Source organism: Parasteatoda tepidariorum, chromosome 1 (assembly GCF_982258835.1).
Source record: "Parasteatoda tepidariorum strain Cologne lab strain chromosome 1, Ptep-v5.0, whole genome shotgun sequence".
In the NCBI taxonomy this organism is placed as follows: Eukaryota; Metazoa; Arthropoda; class Arachnida; order Araneae; family Theridiidae; genus Parasteatoda; species Parasteatoda tepidariorum.
In genome coordinates, this window is record NC_141755.1 from 78,891,252 (window position 1) to 78,913,683 (window position 22,432).

At 29.0% G+C, this 22,432-nt stretch overlaps 2 long non-coding RNA genes across 2 annotated transcripts in view; one reads left to right on the top strand and one right to left on the bottom strand.

Moving 5' to 3' along the window:
* LOC122270444 (uncharacterized) overlaps nt 1–16,082 on the top strand; it is a 29,082-nt gene extending 13,000 nt beyond the window's left edge. Inside the window, exons 2-3 of the long non-coding RNA XR_006225802.2 lie at nt 13,522–13,563; nt 15,645–16,082. This is a non-coding gene — a long non-coding RNA (uncharacterized LOC122270444). The remainder of the gene's footprint in view (nt 1–13,521; nt 13,564–15,644) is intronic.
* Nucleotides 16,083–17,675: 1,593 nt separating this feature from the next.
* The window catches only part of LOC107441792 (uncharacterized), a 45,312-nt gene continuing 40,555 nt past the window's right edge, over nt 17,676–22,432 (bottom strand). Inside the window, exon 3 of the long non-coding RNA XR_006225804.3 lies at nt 17,676–17,861. This is a non-coding gene — a long non-coding RNA (uncharacterized LOC107441792). The remainder of the gene's footprint in view (nt 17,862–22,432) is intronic.

The following is a 22,432-nucleotide window of genomic DNA, read 5'->3' on the forward strand; positions in this document are numbered from 1 at the left end:
GTAAATTTCCTCGTAGATTTGTAGAATATGTGAGGGTAAACGTAATCTTTCCTTTTTTTTTCTCCTTGTTTCGAATCGTTACTTTGTTTTTGATGCCTATGTTATGATGAAACTAAAGTAAATGAACTAAATATAAACAAAGAGAACATTGAATTTGATGCGCCATCTTGCGTACACCAAAAAAATTAGAGACGGATTAAGAAGGATAGTGACTTAGTTTGTCAGATGGAATTTTGATTGTAGATTACTGGTCGGAGTAAAACAAAATTCCTGTTAATCCTAAAGAAATCTGCATTTGTTGTATTCATGAGATTTAATTCATTATATTCATAAGATTTAATGAATATAAAGTTTAATAAAAACTGCATTTGCATTTCATTTGGACTAAATCATATATCTTTTATGGAATTTAAGAGCTATTATTATTTCCTTTTTATTTGAAGCAGCTGCTAATAGTTTGTTTGTTTTCTCACTTCACCTATGTTTATTTCAAAATGTATGAGAAAAAAGATGTATAGAAAAAAAAATGTGAAAGCCTTTTCTAAGCAAAAAATTTTTCAATATTTACTTTTTTTAAAGCTAAAATATTTATACAAAGTTACAAATTCAAATAGCTTTGAAGAGAGCTAAGGATTTTCATTGGTTAAGAGTACAATATCAGTCTTATTTTAAGGATGACTTAAAATTTAAAAAAAAAAAAAAACATTGAATTCCTATCATCCTATATCCTATATTTATTTAAGAAAAAACAGAAAATACAGATTAATTTTTTTCTCCAATTTTTTATACATTTAAAAATTTAAATTGAGATAATAATGAAGCTTATTTTGTAACGAGCTAAATATTTTCCTTAACAGTTATTATTATTTATTTATTTTTTTTTTTCGGTAACTTGAGTTTTATGATGAAATAATAAACTGTTTAATTTATTAGCCGAAATTTTTTTTTTTAAATCTAAAAGGTAACATTTCTTTTCCTATTATTTTCAGTACTGTAAATCATTTATTTATTTAAAAATTTCAATAAGTAAGTTCTTTTTATGAATTTTGGCTCTGACAAACGGTATTTTCATGGCAGCGGTATACAAACATGAAATGTTAATAGTATGAAAACTTTTCGCATTTTAATGACTTTTAGTATTGTTAATGGCATTGGATTCCTTGAAACTTTAGAACAACCCTATTTTCATAAAAGGTTATCATAATTTTGGCGATAAATGTGTCGAATTTCTTATGCATTCTTGTATGATTTTGGTCTTAAAAAGTTCTTTGTACTAGATTTGTTAAAATTTAAAAATTATTCATATTTTTTATAAGAATAGGGGAGAGCAAAATTTTTAGTTTGAATAGCACTTTTAGAACTGAAATTTTTAACCTTGATTTTATATTATAATTTTCTTAAGATAACAATTAAACAAATTTTACTAACATTCACTTTATTTTGCAGGAAAGAAAGGCGAAAAAAGTAATAAATGGTAAAATAACTAAAGAGAAAAAATCTCATTATTTTCTCAAAATCAATCAAAATGAGACTAATCAATAAAGCTGAGGAAACATGAAATAAAAAAAAGATGAATTTCGAGAGAAAAAACTGACACAGTTTCGAAACTAATTGTCTTTTCTTCATTTTCAATATGTTTTGTTTCCATGCATTTTTCTTATTAACTGTAGCATAAAATGGTCATGAAAACGCATAAACAAAATAGTAATGCAGCTATAAATAATAAATTAGTACTAGTTACGGTTAACAAAAGTAATTTTTTCCCTCAACTTTCGTTACACCTAAACTTACCAATTTACATAATGATTCCGTTTCTTAGAAATTTCAAACTTCGAGCATCGACAGTTTCAGAAACATTTATTTCATCTTTAATTACAGTTGATTTCGACTTTTCTAGTCATAAATATCGTCATTAATTTTCGTCAATTTTGACATTTAAACAGTTAAACTTGGCATACATATCAATCAGAGACATTCATTAAAATAATAGACATTAAGTCATATTGACAAATGTCATTGTACTGACACGTCATTTATTTCGCTTATGAATATTCCTCCTTACTTATTCAAAATCAACTGTCATTGGTTACTCAAACTTCGATATTAGAATAACAATGACCAAAAAAAAAAGTAGAAACAATTATGATTTAATGTTTAAGAACGCCATTTGTATGAAAGGGAAAAAAAGGAATGTTATTGCAAAAGGGATTTCACAATTTCGTTTCTTTGCCCTTGTTTCATAATTCTTTCATTCACTATTGAAATTTCCATTTTCCTCTTTGCCTATATTTTTTGTTTTCTTCTTAAATTTACCGTTTATGACTGAAAAAGTTCATTTTCCTCTTTCCTAACAGATTAAGATTTCGTTCTGTTGTTTCCTAAATTTATTATTATATAATTGGAAAAATTCATTTACTTCTTACCTAATAGATTATTATGTTTTGTTGCTTTCTTAAATTTACCATTTATGATTGAATAAGTTCGTTTTTCTTTTGCTAGTAGATTAATAATCCGTTTTGTTACTTTCTTAAATTTACTACATATAATTGAAAAAGTTCATTATCCATTTACTAATAGATTTGTTGGTTTATTAAATTTACCATTTAAGATTGAATAAATTCGTTGATCTTTTACTAGTAGATTAATAATCCGTTTTGCTGCTTTCTTAAATTTACTGCATCTAATTGAAAAAATTCGTTGCCCAAATTCAGACTTAATTTGTCCATTGTTGAAATTCAGATATGCTGGTTTCTTAAATTTAAAATTTAAGATAGATAGTTAAGATTGATAGATAGATAAGTTAGTTTTTCTTTTACTAGTAGATTAATGTTCTGTTTTTTTGCTTTCATGAATTTAGTACATAAAATTGAAAAAGCTCATTGTCCTTTTACTTATAGATATGCTGTATTCTTAAATTTACTATTTATGATTGAATAAGTCTGTTTTTCTTTTACTAGTAGATTAATACTCCATATATATATATATATATATATATATATATATATATATATATATATATATATATATATATATATATATATATATATATATAAATATTAATAAATAAATAAATACAAGAAAACACTAAGAAAGTTAAGAAAAACAATAAGTTTTATAGACAATAAGAATTATGAAATATATAAGTTCTACGATCTTATTATTAACTTTTCTTTCATTAATTTACATTTCAAAATTCTTTGTTTCGATCTTATAAAAGCCAAAATGAGCAAAATTTTGCCTAATAATAAGAAAAGTTTAGATAATTTATATTTCGTTATTAACTTTCAATATCCTATTTTCGATGAGATCAAATTTCACAACATTTTTGAAAATTTTAAAGCTTTATTTCCATTAAAAGATTTTAACATAATTAAAAGTTTTAAATATAACAAATCTCTTGGTAGAACCATATTTAACTATAATGATATAAGCAAAAATTTAGGGAGTATTAATATATCCGATTATGAATGTCACTGTGAGGGGGATAAATATCTTGATTTTGTTGATAAACATCATAAACATATTATTACTGGTAATTTAAATATTATAGAAAACTTGGAACTTAGGAATTTAATGATAAAAGGCACAAAATTTAGACCCATTTACCATATATCAATCAATAAGATTCTAAAATACTTTCTTAATGATCTCAATAGTTTTTGTTTAAAGATATCAAATAGATTCTCTTTACCTTTAGGTATGCTAACAGAATGGAAATGGGGAGTTTATTATTACTTTAAAAACTTTATCTTCAATAATAAGGATAATTTAAATAAGAATAACAATTCAACAAATTTTTCTAATATTGTTCAATCAATTAAGCAACTTCAAAAAAATTTTGTAATTACTCCCATAGACAAAGCTAACAATAATTATGCTATATTCTGTAAAAAAGTCTATGCTGAACTTTTAAATATGGAATTAAAAAATAGTAAAATTTTGAACTTAGTAATTTCAATAATAATATTGCCATTAAAAAAATTTTAGCTTTTTACAAGAGATTAAAAATTAAAATTAGCAATATACAATTTCCTTACTTAATTATCAGTCCTAAATTTCATAAAATTCCAGTAAAATTTAGAACTATCACATGTGGGTCTAATACTTATTTAACTAAACCTGGCACCATTTTCTCTAACTACTTAAATAAGATTATTAACTATATTACTAAAGAAGGTTTCTCTTGGATTATCACTAATAATCAACCGATTTTAGATTTCATTAAACATAATAAAATTAATTCTATTGCGACTTTTGATTTCCAGGATCTTTTCAATAGCATCCCCCTTTCTAAACTAAAAGATGTCCTTTTGAATTATTACCATGATTTTAAAAATATCCTTTGTTGCGATTTTGATTATTGGGAAATTCTGATTAATTTTTGTCTTTTTAGTAAATTATAATGGAAGGGATATTTTTCTTCAAATTAATGGAATACCACAGGGATCTAATTATTCATCTCTCTTAGCTAACTTATTTTTGCATTATTATGAAAAAAATTATACTCTGAGTATTAAATTTGTTTTTAGATATATTGATGACTTAATTATCTTTAATTCCCAAGATTTTACTGTTTTATTGAGTGATATATACCCTGAGGAATTAATCTTACTTCGTAATCATGATGATAATATTAATTTCAATTTTTTGGATTTGGGTATTATGAAAGTTGAAAATATCTGCTTTGTTGATTTATACGATAAAAGAAATGATTTTAATTTCAATATTAATAAACTAGTTACTTGGAATTCTAATGTTTCTAGGAGCATCTATTTAAATACCACTTTTAATGAAATGAACAGAATTAAAAGAATATGTAGTAATATTTATTTATCCAAAAAACAAATCGATAAACTCTTTCAAAATCTGATAAAAAACAATGGATACCCAACTAATGTAATAAAATTTTTTATGAAATCATTGAATTAATCGTATATTTTGGTGGATATATTTACTAAACATTTTTTTTGTTAATTTTCATGATTTTCCCATGTGCAAATCCATTTCAGGCCAAAATTCATTGCCAAAATTATTTACTAAATAATTTCTTTGTTAATTTATATAATTTTTCCATGTGCAAATCCATTTCGGGCAATTCCGTGGTTAGAATTATTTACTAAAAATTCCTTTACTAAATATTTCCTTTGTTAATCTATACAGTTTTTCCATGTGCAAATCCATTTCGGGCAAATCCGTGGATAAAATTGTTTGCTAAAAATTTCTTTATTAATTTATACAATTTTCCAAGTGCAAATCCATTTCGGGCAAATCCGTGGCTAAAATTATCTACTAAAATTTTTTCTTTGTTAATTTTTCCATGTGCAAATCCATTTCGGGCAAATCCATGGTTAGAATTATTTACTAAAAATTCCTTTACTAAATAATTTCCCTTGTTAATCTATACAGTTTTTCCATGTGCAAATCCATTTCGGGCAAATCCGTGTTAAAATTATCTATTAAAATTTTTCTTTGATAATTTAAATAATTTTTCTATGTGCTAATCCATATCGTGCAAATCCGCGGCTAAAATTATTTGCAAAGCAGGCAATTTATGTTTCTCTTTTCTATTTTATATTTTTTCTTAAATAAACATCTATCTTCTAAAACTATTTATGATCAAGTTTTAAAATTATCCAGTATAATATTACCTTGCGCACATCCATTTCGGGCCCATCCTTGGTAACTAACAAATCAAAACTCAGAATAACAAATCACTTCAGCAGTGCAGTGAGAACGACACTTTAAAACCCTCTTGTTACACTCAATTTGCGCTTTTATTTTCATCTTTTGTTTTCATATTTTGTAATCTGGCAATCTTTCTGCGAAAACATTTTTAAATCATTCTTGAAAAATATCCGTCCATGTAAGTTGTTATGATTTTGCTACTCGCTTTATAGTCCCCCCTTTTTAATGTTTTTTCTTTTTCTTTTATTTTATTATCTGTTTTTACATGTTATTTTTACTTTTTATGATGTATTTTATTTGTAGTTATTTTATAAAAAAAATTTTTGAGTGCTCCTCACACTATTGTATTAATATATTTTGCTTTGGCTTTATTGATACAATATCAGAAAGCGCTCTGTTTTGCGGATATAATCGTGTGGGCTGAAGAAAAGATTATATCTTTTTTTTTCGGCTTTTTTCCGGTTTTTTAATTAACATTTCATTTTTTTTTCTTTTTTTAATAAAATGTTGTTTGTTATTTTTTTTACTTATTATTTCCCACCCCCCTTTTTTTCATATGTCTATAATTTTTCTTTGTTTTATTCTTCATTTTGAACTTTATATATATATATACATTTATTTCCTTTCTGAGAGGTAGAAAACTGATTATTCATAGTTCTATATCTAAAAAAGAAGGTTTATTCAATGCTTTGTAATAGTGTTGATACTTGCAAAATTACAGCAATGAAAGAGTTGTAGGAATTAAAACTATCAGGGGTGTTTAGTACAGGAAACAACAGAGACCCTTTTGTACTCTAATGTGAATAGAGTTTTCTTTCACCTAATGGGAATGTCTCATGGGTATAAATGTAATGATGCATGTTTTCCTGAGAAATGACCACCCATATTGATCTGTTGTTTCATATGGGTAGTGATTTCTCCCACACTCTCATAGGGTTGTTCTAAGAAATTGATTGTGCTGAATTGCATTTCTGCAGATAAAGTAGTGTCAAGCTTAAAATTTTTCTTAAATTTGGATAGAAAAAAAAATTAGTTTACTTTCCTATGATGGATGCTGACGAAACAACAACAAAAAATCACGAAACAAAATTGCAAAAAAAGAAGAAGAAAAATCGAATCATTTTTCGGATATGGTTGAAAAGTTAGAAGACTTTTGGAAAGCATATGCGAATAAGAAACCAAACTAATTGCTAATTATTTTATAACTAATCCTCTCTAATTTGTGCAATAAATCAGTTTACTCCTATTAGTTAATTTACGCTGATTTTTAATTTGCTTCTACTGAATTTTTTTTTAAAAAAAGCGCAGAAAGTAAGATAAGTTTTTAAATTTCGTCTGAATTATATTTTTCCTTCGTTATAATTTTATTATTTTTTTTTCTAAGTAATATGTTGTACTTATTATGCGGTGAATTCAAGTTATTAATATAAAGCGCAAATAAAAACATTTATTTAAATGAAATTTATATTAATCAGCCTATTAATAATAGAAATTTAAGATTAAATCTGAAAACTAGTTAATCTAAAATATGAAATATTTTTTTCAGGAAATGTATTATATTTCATTATAAAATAACCTGGCTCACATATGCTTGTTGCAGAAAAATCTTTTATCTCGATAAAAATTAATTTTGAATATTTATTTTCATTGATGACTAAATGAATTGATAAATTATATATTAGAATTATGTATTAAAACTGACGGGTTACAAAAATATTTTTTAAGAGAAAGAAGCTAACAAAAAATGCTCATACAGATGTTTAACTTTTTTTTTTTTAAATTTCATCAGTGTTTTTCCATCGAATGATATCCATGACCAAGTTAAAAGCAATTGAGAATTTGTTCAAGATTGACAGCTATTTTCCTTAAGATATTATTAAAAAATATTTTAAAAATAATCCTTAGAGTTGTTCATTGGAACAAAAAGTTAACCCTATCTTCTTTCAAACAAGTAACACATCAAGACCACCCTGAAACATGGAAGAATAAAAAACAACGAAACAGAGAAATCGAATCCGAATCTTAGAATTTAAGCGTTCCAAGGAAAAAAAGCACAATAAAAACTTCACAAGCAAAGCAGCACAAAATCGTATCAATTAAAAGCGAACAAAAGACTTTTTGATGAGTCTTTTAAATGAGCCAAATGCAGCTGTCAAAGTCATACATCATTTCTGAATAGATCGGTAGTTAAAAGTCTTCTTTTTTTTCCCTGAGAAGGTTTGTTAGTTGAATGCTGTCATTCAATCTTAGCCTTGTTTGAGGAAATAGAACTGTTTTGAGCTAATATTGTATTCTTTGAACAGTCTCACTTAACCTTGGTTTATTCCATTTTACGAACGGCTTCTCTTTTTTCGCCGTTCTTTTTCAGAATTCTGAACGCGCCATTTTGAAAATGACAAAACTTGAAATGTTCTTGATGTCTTGCATCGATCCATCAGTGTCTTTACTATCACCGAGGATATTCTTTCGAAGATTTTAAATTCATTAGGTTCGTTTAACCACCACTTTTAAGTGCAGTTCCTAAGCGATGATGAATGGAGAGGGCTGGATTGGTAATAGGATTTTGTTATGTAAATTCCATTCGAAAAAATGGCGCAAACGGGGAAGTGGAAATCAGCTTGACAAGCTCTGATTTGCTCGCTTGGTATTCATGAATATATTTTAGATTTGAGAGGCATTCAGATGATTTTTTTTTCAATTGGTTTGATATTAATGCAATTTCAGTTTTAATCCATGACAATCAAGTTTTTTATTAAAACAGAACAGTGTATTAATGCTAAGCACTCTTCTTGAAATTGTCAGGTAAAACTCTTATTATTTAACACAGAATAAACATCAGCGTATTCACCTTACCATTTCCATGGCTTTTTTATCATATTTTTTCAGTTTATAATTTTAATTTAGTTAAATATTTTCTAGAGTTTTGCAAAAACAAATTGTGATTTGACTGTACTAAACGTTCATTCCCTATGTTATTGAGAAACTAGTACTTGTAGTGTCAATATAATGGGCATCTTTTAAAAAAAATGGTCCCAAAGTTCCCAGATAACATTCTTGTAGTTTATGAATGTATACAAGGCTTTTGTTGAGAAATAAAACAAAGCTCTATGCGCAACAGAAGTATAGCAGCTCATAATCGCCACATACATACTTCAACCTTCTAATTAGCAGCTTTATATGGAACTCTTTCGCCTAGGAAAATAAAACAACAACAATTTATTCTGACTTTCAACAAAGCTATGATTTTAAACTATAAGCACCATATTATGGAGAAAAAAAATTTTGTTCTTTATCACGGACAATAAATAAACTAAACGTTTTAGAAGTACCAAACATTTTTTTTTTTTTTTAATTTGATGACATTTTCCCTCCTAGATGAGAATTATCAAACTCAATGAATAATACTCCATTTTTGCAAACTCTTATGAACCCAGATAATACAACGGTGTAGTAACTTTTTAAATACTAAAAAAAGAAATTAATAACTTTTTATTTTTACAGAGCTGTGATTATTTTTGTCATTGACGTTAATATTGAGCTCTGGTTCTTTGCTAACAGCCGCTGTTATTTTGCCTTATATCAGACTAGTTAGAAAAGACACTGTTTTCAAATAAGCCTGACGCTTTTCAGGCTTTTTGGAGGGAGCCTACATGACTTTAGTCTATTTGATAAATTGATAATTCACTGTTATTCACACTGTCTGTTTTTTCCTAGTAGTTTGAATTGCGATAATCTTGGAACTCAAATCAAACTGTATCATCCCAAACAGTTAGTTATTAAACTATTATATCGTACAAATTAACTGCTATCTTATTAAGATGAACCAGATATGCGTTCAAATAAAACCATAATAACGTGTAATCAAATTGCACGATAATGTTGTTCAATTTGACTCCATATTAAAGCACCATATAACAAATTACATGGCGAAGAAAATAAACCATATTAAAGTACCATGTAAAGTGCTCCATCCGACTTACCAGATGGCATTTTGAGACTTTTTAGCTAATCAATTTTTTATTACAAAGAATTAAAGACAGATCTGAAATATTGCGGCAATACATATTACACATTGCAAACCTCCTTAGTTTGTCCAAAAGCTATTTTTCTCCATTTATAAAACATTTCGCATCAAAGCATCAACAGTTACCTCGAAATAATGTTAGAGAAAAAACAGAACAACAATTAATAACAACAATTGATAAACAATTTAATGTCCAAAATAGATTTAAATTTGATACCAACCAATTGGATATCGAATTTGATACCAATCTATATCTATAGTTGATTGAAATCAAATGATTAATTCATCTACTGACTTGAACCAAATCGATACCTTCCAATTAGAAGCCGAATTAGTTATTTGAAACCACACATCCTTTGAATGTTTAGAACCATTAATAACGTACTCAAATGTCCAACTCAAAAATAATTATTCTCTGTAGATCTTTGATATCGTAGTTATATATTAGATCCATGACTTTTTCACTTTTTATGCTCCTACATTTATTACCTCTTATGAACCAAATCTACTTGCAAAAACAGCGTGAATTTCCCAACACCTGAATTCTCCAGCCGATATGACTCTCTTGGAGTAAATATATCCTCCTAATAATAGACTCTAAAATATATATACAAACTGAGATTATTGACCGGCATTATATTCTATTTAGTTCAATTCCAATTGAATTAAGCGCAGTAATTTTCTCCCTTCAAGATCTATTTACTCCAAAATTTAGTTCCATAGATTAGCTTACAATCTTTTGCTAACAAGCACAGTCGGATAAGTTTTCACCTTTCTAATAAGCCATGTTGTCGTTTCTTGAAACCATTTACCTCCACTGTAGACCAATCTTTCGTCAAAGGCTAGAACCCAGCTTACTCATAACCAAGTGAAACATCTAACATTTAATCAAGCCGGCCATATCCTGACACAAATGATTCGCCTTCGAACCATAATGTATATAATATATTATAGGTTTAGAGGCGAAACGATGTAATGTACGAGCCTACATTACTATGAATGGGGCCGTCTGGCCCTACTAAAGTACTCGCACGGTGTTTACCTTGGGCCGAGTCGTAGCATGTTTATGGGGCCCCTTTCCGCGCAGATGTTTATCACGCCAATGTTAAATGGTCGAAGTTTTGATGGGTAGCCGTGCTGGCAGTCTGTTGGGAGACATCAGGCATGCCGGTACTATTCTCGCCTCCTGATGAACCTGCTTGGAATGATGGAGGATGAGTCATTCGGTTGATATTGCGCTATTAGGAATGACGGGCGATACGAATTTCCTGTTGAAATGATGACTGCTTGTTTTTTATCCTATATTTTACTTTCTCATATGTAGGCCACGTTTGAAGAAAATATTTGTTTCTGGTTTTGAGCATTTCTTTTTACGAAATTGAGGTGTGGCTTCTGTTTGTTTGACACATATCTACATCTGATTTCCATTTGTAGTAAATATATTTTCCCCCCTTTAGTTCGATATATTTGTGTTATCTCGCAAAATTCGAGCATTTAAAAACAAGTTTTTTCTTTTTTTATCACCAGCGTTGAACAGCCGATTCAATTTTTTTATTACATTTTACAACCAGCGTTGAACAGCCGATTCAATTTTTTTATTACATTTTACAACAGGCGTTGAACAGAAAACACAATTTTTATTGCATTTTACAACCAGCGTTGAACAGCCGATTCAATTTTTTAATACATTTTACAACCAATGTTGAACAGCCACAATTTTGAGTCTTCTGAACAGCCGACACAATTTTGAGTTTATGACTATCAACGTTCAACTGCGCACTCTTGTAATTTTAAACCCTACCCAGAAGGCAACGGAACTCCCGGATGAAGCATCGAGGCAAACTAGTCTTTGTGGGGGACTTTTTGATGAAACTAACTCACACTTACATTACAAATAGAGGGAAACCACGAAAATCTCCCACAGTTAACCCAACGGCTAGGGGATCCGTTTCAGTTTATCACATTTAACTCCTTAGTCTCATAATATTGAAACCCATCTCAGAAGATAAGATAACTTCAAAATCAAGTATTGGGCAAACCTGCCTTTATGTATACGTCACTTTCAGTAAAACTAACTCGCATTTGCATTATACATAAAGAAGAAAATAACGAAAACAACCCACGGTTAGCCATACGACAAGGGAATTCCAACCCTTGATTCATTTACCTCTTTTGATTTGTTATATCAGCACTGTGTATGAGATAAGTATACAAATTGATAACTTTTGACAAAATTAAACCTGGGTCATCTCACTGGAGGTGGACTTTACCCCCCTCCCTGAGAACCCTTGTCCCGATTTATTATACACTCAGAAAAAAATATTCAGTGTTGAACCGTAATATTGGTGCCTTAACTAATAAATCGTACAAATTAATTGTTAGCTTATTAAGATGAACCAGAAATCCGTTCAAATGAACCCATAATAACGTGTAATCAAATTGCATGATAATGTTGTTTAATTTGAGACCATATTGAAGTACCATCTAACAACTTGCATGGCGAAGAAAATGAAAACCACATTAAAGTACCATGTAAAGTGCCATGTAACATATTAAAGTACCATATAACAATCCTAATATGGTAATACCGTGTACCATATCATAGTTGCAGCAAATTGAACCGATGCTGTGGTTCAAAACTTTTTAGATTTTGACCAGTGTACACTTTTTGATATTGTTCATTTTGTTCTCTTTTATTCAAAAGAATTTTCAGTTCAGTGAAATGCGTTAGTTGCCGTAAAAAAATTATATATATATATATATATATATATATATATATATATATATATATATATATATATATATATATATATATATATATATATATTACAAATATGCCATTCAAAGGGATATTATTTTTCAATATATTAAAAAATTAGTAAACAGTAATAACTTTTTTTTAAAAAAATTAGTCTTTAAAATTTCAAACAAATGTTCCTTTCAAATACTAAGAAATAAAAATAATTCTTCAAAATTGTTTTTAAAAAAAAATTAAAAAAGCTAAAATTTCATGTTACAATATCTAATTCCTCTAAAACGTTCTTAATAAAGAAAAAAGTATCCGGGTTTATCTTTAAAATAAGTGATTTCTTGTGTCGCTATATAAGCAAAACTATCAATTAAATTAGCAAATGTGACGCTTTACCTTTAAAATTTTAAGAAAAATAAAAATAAGTCTCCATTAACCGTTTTCTAGTGTTGAAGCAATTTACTATTGGAAAATAATTAGACAGAACGGAGCTAAACAATAAAAAACATAAATGACAAGCTGACAAAGACATCTAAACTCTTCTTCGTCTATTCATTAAATGTCAAGATTTCGCTACTAGCTTTTTTTTTCTTCTTCGTTTTTTTCCCAGTTTTCTAATTTTCCGAAACCATTCCATCAATTCGAAAAGCGAATCGTAATAACTGTCCTTTTCAAGCGACTGCTAATTTCTACTGTATGCTAAATTATTCGAAAAAGAATAAAACTCAACCATAGCAACTTCTACTAAGCATTATTAGTAGCTCGGATAAATACTTAAGCATTAACTGTGAGTTAATCGGGCGAATCTTTTAAACGGTTAATTTAAAAAGCACTGAAGAATAGTTTTGGTCTTTCAATTTTATTCTATTTTATTTTTTCAATGCAGTCTTTCAATTAGAAATTGCTCAATCGTTTGAAAAAGATGATGACGATAGGAAATGGGTAATTTTTGTAAAGGGTAATTTTCAATATTCATTTACAATTACCTTAGCAACAATATTGATTTGGAATCTTTTTCATTAATTTTGATCATTTTGAGATAACTATTTTCTCGTTTTTATAGGCATTTAACTGAAAATGTCTTTGAAGAGTTTCCACTAAAGAAGTGAGTTATTGATTTATCAGCGATTCTTATGACAACTGAGTGTTTTTCGTTATTGTACTTTTATTATATTAAATTGTTTTATTTAATTGTACTTTTGCAGTATTCATTTCAATTGCTTTATCTTACCATTAACTTAGAGCATTTTTTTTTATTTCGGAGAAATTTTGAAATAACTATTTATACTTTTTAATGGAAAAATTTTCACTAAAGAAGTGAGTTATCAATGCATTTTATGAATTGTGTTTTTTCTTTATTGCATTTTGTTGTGCTTCACTATTTTTCATTACTGTAATGCTTCAATATTCACTTTCAACTTTTCTCACCTTAGAAAGCAATATTAATTTTGAATATTTTTTATTAATTTTTATCATTTTCAGAACAATTTTCTCATTTTAATGTGTATTTAACTAAAAATGTTTTTCAAACGTTTTCACTAAATAAATGATTTGTCAGTGATTTTTTTACGTTTCTTTTTCTTCGTTATTGTACTTAGTACACTATGACATAGTAAATACCACATTGTTTTATTTTATTGCATTTTTTCAGTATACATTCACAATCACCTAATCTATCAGCAATATTGATCTAGAAATTTTTATGAAAAATTTTGAAATGAAGTTTTTTTGTCTTTACAACTGACAACAAATAAATGAGCAATTATTCGTGATTTTAATGACATCTGTGTTTATTTCTGCTACTGAACTTTTATTATATTGCTCACTATTATTATACTGCTATTATTATAATATTTCAGCACTAATCGAAAACTACTTTACCGTCACAACATTGATTTGGAATATTTTAACTCAATTTTAATTTTTGAAATTACCATTTTCTACATTCTATATAGCTATTTAACTAATAATGTCTTAAAAAATTTTTCATTAAATAAGTGAGGTACTGATAGCAGTGATTAATATTACATCTGTATTTGATTAATTTTTGCACTTTTTCATAATTAGATACGGAATTTTCAGTACTATTTTCAGTACAGAAAGAATGCAATCACTTTATCTTAGCAACAATATTGACCTTGAACCCTTTTTAACTAATTTTGGATCGTCTAGCTATTACTATTTTCTCATTTTTATAAATGTTTAACTGACAATGTCTATGAAGGGCTTTCTTTAAACAAGCGATTATAGTCTCCTTTAACAGTCTAATTCATGTCATTTAACTGGATAAAAATTATTTCAAATTTTCTAAAGATTTTTCTAAAAGATTAAAATGATTATTCTAAAAGATTAAAATGATTCTTCTAAAAGATTAAAATGATTCTTCTAAAAGATTAAAAAGATTATTCTAAAAGATTAAAAAGATTATTCTAAAAGATTGAAAAGATTCTTCTAAAGGACTAAAATGATTCTTCTAAAAGATTAAAATGATTCTTCTAAAAGATAAAAATGATTCTTCTAAAAGATTAAAATGATTCTTCTAAAAGATTAAAAAGATTCTTCTAAAAGATTAAAATGATTCTTCTAAAAGATTAAAATAATTCTTCTAAAAGATTAAAAAGATTCTTGTAAACGTTTTCTCATTTCAGAACTTTCAATCATAATAATTATTATTTTTATACTGCTATTTCACGCCAAATTAAAATAGAAAAAGTGAATTGAACTGTCATGTCAGGTAACTGTATAGAATTTATTTCAGATTTGTAAAAAATTGAGTTAAAGTAGAAAAATCGAATTTAACAATCATGTCAGTTGACTGCATAAAATTTATTTTATAATTACGAAAGATTAAAATGTTACAATTGATATTATTTTCATAATTTTATTTGCGAATTAAATAAACAAAAAAGTACAGTAATATTTTTTTTTAATTTAAAGTCACATAATTTGTCATATTAGTTTTAGTAATGAAATTAACCACACATTTCATCTCATCCGGTCATAAACTATCGTTTGACGATGACCTTGTTGCCAAAGACAACATCTCAAACTTCCACTAGAATCGCAATTCTGGTAGTTTAAAAAAATTCTTTGATGAATGGCTTATGCAAATGTTATTCATTACTCTTTTGTTTGATGGCTATTAGATTTTTTTATTATTTTAATTTTTACTTCATTCTTTTTCAGAAGCATATTGATGGACGGCTTCATATGGCTTGCTGTCTTAGTCAGAATTTTGCGATCGAATTACTGATATCTGGATCTCGAACCAGTCATATCCTGATTCCTTTAATAAATATCATTAATCACTGACTTGTTTCGTCAATTTTTCATTATTCCAACAATAAATGACGAAATAAAAGAACGATTGACTCTAAATGCCGATTAGTTTTTGAGCTATTTTGCAATCATGATCAGGTAAAGAGTATTTTAAAAAAAATAATTAGCTTATTTGATTGCGTGAGAAATGCCATTGAGTTCTTTTTTCTGTTGAAACATTCGATCATTTTTAATGTTCAATTGGTCTTGAAACTAGAGTTAGCATTTTTATATGGTATTTTGAATTTATGTTGCCTCTGTCTGTAAACTTATTTTAACACAATTATTATACTCTACTGAACCTAATACAAGTCATTTCATAGAAAAGGTCCATTTTTAAATTCTGCTTAAGGAAAAAAAGTTCATATCTTATTCTAATACTTGTTTCTTTTATATTATTGTTAGAATTGAGTTCGTTGTTATTAATTTCAATCATTTGTAGATATTTATTTAACAAGTTTTCACTCGGAACTATACAATTAAAAATATCAATGTCAGTTATTTGGAAGAATTAGTTTTAAAATAATATTTTATGATTTGAGTGGCGATTCATTTGTAGTAATTAGATTAATTAGCAATAAGATCACATTAGTAGCAATGCAATATTATTCGTAGAATATATATCAATCGTATATCAAAGTTACAGTTGTCATATAACTTATTAACGCTATAGTATTTGTATTACGTATTGACGTTACAGTATTTGTTTTATACGCTTCAATAATATAGTATTTGCTTTAGGTATTAATGTTAGAGTACGAATTACGTAATTAATACATTTGCATTCGTTTTACGCTTTAATATTATAATATTCAAATTATATATTAGTATTATCGTATTCGTATAACAAATTAATAGAATAGAATTCGTATTACAAATTACTTTTACTGTATTCGCATTACGTAATTAATGCTTTGGCCTTTATTACGCATTATTGTTATGGTGTTCGCATTATGTAATTTAAAATATGATATTTTTGCTACGCATCAATATTATGGTGTTCGTATTACCTATTAATGCAATGGCATTCGAAGTAGGGTAGTAATGTAACAGTATACGAACAAATCACATACTCGCTGAGCTCATCAACTCTTCGTTGCCAGCGCGAGGAAAGAAATTATTATTTTTGCTCCAACATACATGCAAGTATTTTGTATCATATAGATAGACTACGTATTAATAACATTTGTAATTACATATTAATTCAGCAGCACAGAATTCGTATTCAATGTCACAATCTTTAATATTTGGGGGCCCTGTTGTGTTGTTGTTGTTTCTAATGCTACTTACCAATATCAGCAAACCTGCTTGGTGAAACCAAGCGAATTTAAGGCAGAGGGTGCGTTTCTTTGAGATATTTTTCAGTGGCGCCATCTACGGCAAAAAAAAATATAACTTCAGGCACATACACGTCACAGCCTGTTTATAGGGCGGACCCATTCATACATCCATTCCTCCGCTTATCGTAATTTTGACTGGAACGAAAGAACGGTCAATTTTGTATTCAGTATCCCCTGAGGTACTGATTTGTTATGGGAACATGGGGTACTTTGTGACCAAGCAGATTTAACAAGTACCAGACACCATTTTGTAAGCGGGGGAGTCTTAGACCGGTGGGGATCGAACTCACTACCCCTTGGACATGGGCCCAACTGCTATCCCACTACCAATCAGGCTATCTCGGCACTTATTCAGAAACAGTAAGATTTATTATTAAGGTATGTCAAGCTTAAGAGTCAGTAAAGCTGTTTTTACGATTCAACTGAAACTAAGAACTGTTAGCTCAGAATACATGCGTACTATTTTTTTAAAAATAAAATTAAGCTTGCAAATCAAACATACTCAGAGAACAGATAGAATACAAAGGTTAATTTGAACTAGGCTTAACAGAATAAAAGCGAATAGAAATTAAATATAATTGGCAGATATTTAAAATTTAAATAATAACTATCCATATTACACTACTAAAAACCTACTTACATTTTTAAATGGCGAACTTTCCTTTCTGTAAATGTTTAGAGCCATGAAAGCGAGCAACAAATCACGCCATCTCGTATTCGATTGTAACAATCTTTTGGCGATATCCTGTAACGTATCAAGCTATATTAAGAAACAGTTCTTTGTTTTTTTAAAAGAAACATTTACTTCACACCACAACAAATACAGTAACGAGATTAAGTTACACGTAACGGGTTAATTATAATCTTTCAATAAAATATAGAAAATCCCGCAACGGGTTAGAATAAACTTACAAATTCCAAAAACCAAAAACTACTCCAAAATATCAACAACTCTCTGTTGTTCCATCAAAATTGCTATTCTAATTTTATCGCTTGCTTTTTCCTTATGTGTTTATTTTATTTTATTCATGCTTTTGCTAACCAGTTATTTTTGCAATATTTTTACTTTATTAATGCTTCTGCAAGCCAATTATTTTTTTTATGTTTTTAGACTTTATAATCCAAAGTATGTCAAAATTAATGTTTTCGGAAGTGAAAATAAATCATAAATTGTTTGAATGTGTGTAGCTTGGTTTACGATTTCTCAATCATTGGTGTTTAGATTTGATTACTCTGTTTAAAAAATCATGTGAACAATTGGCAATAATTGGGGATTAACTTGAAATTAAGTTTTTTTTAATCCTTCGGATTATCCAACTGGACCCAGTCCTTTCGATTGGTGTTATCCAAAGTATGCCAAAATTAGTGTTTCGGGGAGCTAATGTAATTCGCAAGTTATTTGATCGCGCGAAACTCGGTTTACAATTTCTCAATGTTGAAAACTAAGGGTATAACAAAACTCTACTGAGTAAGACGGTATTTGTTGTTGTAGTTGTAGTTAATTTACGTCACACTAGAGCTGCACGATGGGCTATTGGCGACGGTCTGGGAAACACCCCTGAGGTTGATCCGAAGACATGACATCACAATTTTGATCCTCTGCAGAGGGGATGGCACCCCCGCTTCGGTAGCCGGACGATCTGCACGCGAAGTCGAGCACTTCACGGTAGAACAGTTTAACGAGGACCAATACCGCACACCCTCGGTCCCTACGCAGACTGATCCAAGTGGTCACCCACCCGCACGCTGACCGTAGCCAGTGATGCTTGACTTCGGTGATCTGCTGGGAACCGTGTCTTAACAATCAGTCTACTGCGGGACAAGACGGTATTTAAGACATCAACTTTATTACCAGAAACTTAAGGGTGTTTCTAGAGGTGTGTAATGCCTTCTTATAAGCTCACCTGCTTTCACTGGTGATAAATCAGGTTTTGTTGTTTTCAATCCTTCTTTCCTCAGATGTTCTTTATTTCAATTGCTTTCTCGTTTTTTTCTCCCATTAAATATTGACGAGACCAGTAAATTGGGCTGTTTTTCTACCCGAGTTTTATCATTTACTTCATTTCGAACAAGTTTTGATGTTTTTAGACCCGTCTTCCTCAGTAGTGCATTATTAAACTTCGATATCGTTTATTTTTTTCTTCGCTCAAATATTAATTTACAAACCCTAATTTGCTTTGATAAAAACTGCTTTTTTTTCCTTCCCCTACGAGCTAGATATTTTAATATGTAAACCAGTGGTTACCAACTGGCTGCCCGCGGGCCGCATCTGGCCCGCAAAGGCCTTTTTGTTTCCTGCGAACTAAAATATATTAGTTAACATTTTTTTGCGGACAATTTTCTCAAAAAAATCTATATGGGTTTAAAATACTTTTCTTTCGTTGAAAAAAAAACTGATTTCTCCGTTTCTGTGAAATTTAACATAACAAAAAATCGAATTTCTCAGGTTTTGCATGCAAGAAAATATTTATTATTATTTGTAATTCAATAATTTTGTTTCGAACAGAATATTTAATGACAATAATATTTCACGTTCCTTCAAACATAAAAGAGTCCTACATAAAATTTTGACAAAATTGCGACTTGACATTTGACTGGAGTTTTTAATTGTGGCCCCAGGCATCATGTAAATTGGAAGCCCCTGATCTTAAACTATTTAAAATGATTAAATAAAAAATGAACTGTTTCAAAAATCAAAATTCCAAATTTATGTAAACAACAGTTATCGTTTAGCTACGCGTACTCAAAAGAAAAAAAAATCGAATTAGATACATAATTTAAAACTAATTATTTTAATTTAATCCCTTATTTACAAAGAACATCGTTTGAATTATAATTTTGAATGTCTTTTTTAATTATCCAAAAAGTAGAATAACAATGAATAATAAAATAAATTCTGAATACATAGCATTTTAGAATTTCACCCAAATTTAAGCTCGATGTAATATTTTTGCGTGACATAATAGTATTCGGTCTTCTGCGGCTGTTTACAAAGCAGCAGTGACACTATTCAATGTATCTTTAGATTTATTGTATTTGATTTCATGCCCTCTTCACAATATGGTGTCAAAGGAAGACGGTTGAAAAATAAAAATAAATCACTTCTAAGATTTAGAACGATGCATAGGGAGGGACCGTCACACAAAATAGGCAGGTGAAACAGCGTTATTTATGACGCAAGGATGACGCCTATGGACCATCCCTAAATCCAGCTGTCTGTCACCACCCTGCTATAGATGGGAACTGACAACTAACCTCGAAAGCTAATTTGTTTCTGATCATAGTCCCTTTTTTGGAATAAATATGTTCTGATTTTTAGTCGAAAACATATCATTAAAATAAAACTTCAATAATTGGGGATCCACATTGCGAAATCAAATTATCAATGTAAAGGTGAGGGGATGGGAGATTCGTAATGCCCCTTTATGGAGTTCGGCAAGTCATATTGAATTATTAATTTTTAAATTAAGTATTAATATATAATTATAGAATACAATAAATCAAATAATTTCAATAAAATAAAATTCGATCGACAAATAGTTTTCAATAAAATAAGATTTGTATTTTGTTCATACTTGTTTGCATATTTATAAAATAGTAAGAATTTTTTTTTTTTACTAAATGTGTAACTGAATATTTTTCTACATTCAATTTTGAGGAGGGGAGATTTTATTTCATATTATAAACGGCGTTGATCATCTGACCTAATTCTGAGTTAGCAACTACCATTGTTAAACTCCTTAACCTTATTATTTTGAACCCAATCCAGAAGACTAGGGAACTCTTGGATCAAGTATTGGGAGAAATTTGCCTTCGTGGAGAAATTTATGATGGAATGGAACTAACCCGCATGTACGTTACATGGAGAAGAAAACCACGGAAATTTCACCTGGTTAGACTGACGGCAAGAGACTTTATCTTATGATCCGTCCACCACTGAGTTCTTACGTTAGCACTGTGGTCGGTGCAAGCCAGATGCAAAATTCGTATCGACCAGCCATCGGTGGGATTCGAACCCGGTTCACCTGATTGGAAGGCGAATGCTCTATCCCCTGAGTCACCACAGCTCTAGAGAAGAGATTTTTATTTTATTATATAACCGTCGATAAACAGCCGACACAATTTTGAGTTTATTGCTACCAATGATCAACTCATAGTCTTGTAATTTTGAACCCAATCTAGAAGACAAGGAAACTCCTGGATCAGTTCCCCTCAGATGTGTGATTTGTTATGAGAACATGGAGAACTGTGACCCGACAGATTTAACGTGCATCAGGCACCATTTACTATCGAGGAGTCTTCTGCTGGCGGGGATCGAACCCACGACCTCTTGGACATGAGCCCAGTGTCCTACCAACCAGGCTATTCCGGCCAAGAGGAAAGATTACAACATTCATATTCTAGCTATTACAATCCAGCTATTAGGACAATTGTTTATTTTGCTTGAAGTAACAAAACGCATTGACAAAAAACAATTTATTATTTTGTGTTCTGCAAATAACTGGAAACAAAATTGTAGGAATACTTTTTCTCGGGATCTGAAATAATTTTAGATTATTATCATTACGGAAATTTTTGATTTACGTTTCAAAACGTATCTAATTTTTTTTAAATAGAATATAAATTTTTCAGGCGGAATCTTAGTAATTTTTCAGTTGATTTTACGATACTAGACACGATACTCAAAAACACACAACATTAAAAACTTGTGAAGGAATAAAATAGTATTGGCAAAAAGAATTAACTAAATATATTTTTTTTATTCCCGTTTTTATTAAATTTTATTTTATTTTTTTTATTTTGTACGTGAGAGATCTTGCAAATCGAAATTTTGACTACTTTCTGACTAACTGGCAAAACCTTTACTCCTTTCATTTTCGATCGAATCTAAAATTTGCCATTGCAGCCGCTGTCCTAATTTCAGTACAATGGAATAAGCAGTTCTGGAGTTATAAGGAAGAACTGCAAGCATACAGACAGATATACAAGCTCTTCATTTTATCACCATTGATTTTTGTGTTAACAAATCTGATTAGGAAAAAAAAAACTTTAAAACCGAATTAAATTGAATAAATATTGCATTGCAAATTGCATCTAAATTGAAAAAAAAAAAGGTTGTTCTTAATTACCAGGAGCAACTCAACCATTCTACTTGAAAATCCAATTTTCTTTTTGCAGTTAAACTACTTACAACAGGCAATAGTTCAAGCTTCTGAAACGGGCTATTAGAGAAATTATATTTTGACAACATAATGAAAATAGAAAGCAAAAACTAGCCATTTTTTTTCATTATCACAACGGATATCTTAGGACTTG